Raw genomic sequence first — 1,051 nt, forward strand, 5'->3', positions numbered from 1 at the left:
ATGTTGCAAATGTAAAATAGTTTAGGTGGTCCAATGGATTTTCTGCTTCACTACTGCGGTGCGTTATTGTTATTAATGTTCGATTTTGTAGATTTGCAAGTTTTGATAAATGATCACCACCGGCACCGTAAAATTCGGTCTTAATATCATAATATCACTGTTCTGGTAACCTACAGCAACGGAAAGGTTGAATCAGAAAGGCTTCCATGTATTGGACCAGTAGCGCCCATGTGGCCAGCATCAAAAACTTGCGTCCTCCAGCGCTCTTGGTGGAAGGGAAGTAACCAAGACTAGGGTGAGATAGCCATCTTGTCCTCAACCAGAGTAGCGTCCATCCTTTTTTCTGTTAACTCATCATTAATATCCACCATGAGTAAGTAGATTTACCTGAGTGGTTCCCAGCAGAAGAGGGAGGGGAGGCTTGGAGATACAGGGAGATGAAGGAAGAAAAAAGAAAGAAGTAAGTCCACATAGCAATAATTTACATCCACATCATCATCAACCACCTCAATGTTAGATCTACAATTTCCATAGCCCAGTCATACAAAATTCTACTAACAATCTAATCATAATGTTTTCTTTCTGTCACCCCCTACACCTCTTGTAACATAAAACAATAGAATTTTATTACATTTAATCATGTTTCATTTTTCAATTATACAGTCCACTCAAACCCAACCAGCCAACCAAAAGTGAAATGTGTCTTACAATGCGGTTGAAGGCATACTTCATACAATCACAAATAATGCTTATTTTATTGAGGACGATTTTATTCTTGACAAAGTAACAAGCATTGAGGAATTTACGGAGGATATTAGATTGTTGGGAAGGACTTAAATGGATCGGATACGAGAGGAAATCGATGGTTTTGTGGAGCCCCAAAACTCAACCCCTAAAGTCGAAAATAGGTCTTAATGTAAATTAGTCTTATGTAAATTCTTAAAGTTATTTCTTCTACAGGAAGAGTTACACATCTAATTACAACTCATAAATGAAAAAGTACCCTTCCTTGATTTAATTATTTATTCTATATTATTAATAAACAAACATT

Source organism: Halyomorpha halys, unplaced genomic scaffold (genome assembly GCF_000696795.3).
Source record: "Halyomorpha halys isolate HHAL.00 unplaced genomic scaffold, Hhal_1.1 Scaffold344.1, whole genome shotgun sequence".
Taxonomy (NCBI): Eukaryota; Metazoa; Arthropoda; class Insecta; order Hemiptera; family Pentatomidae; genus Halyomorpha; species Halyomorpha halys.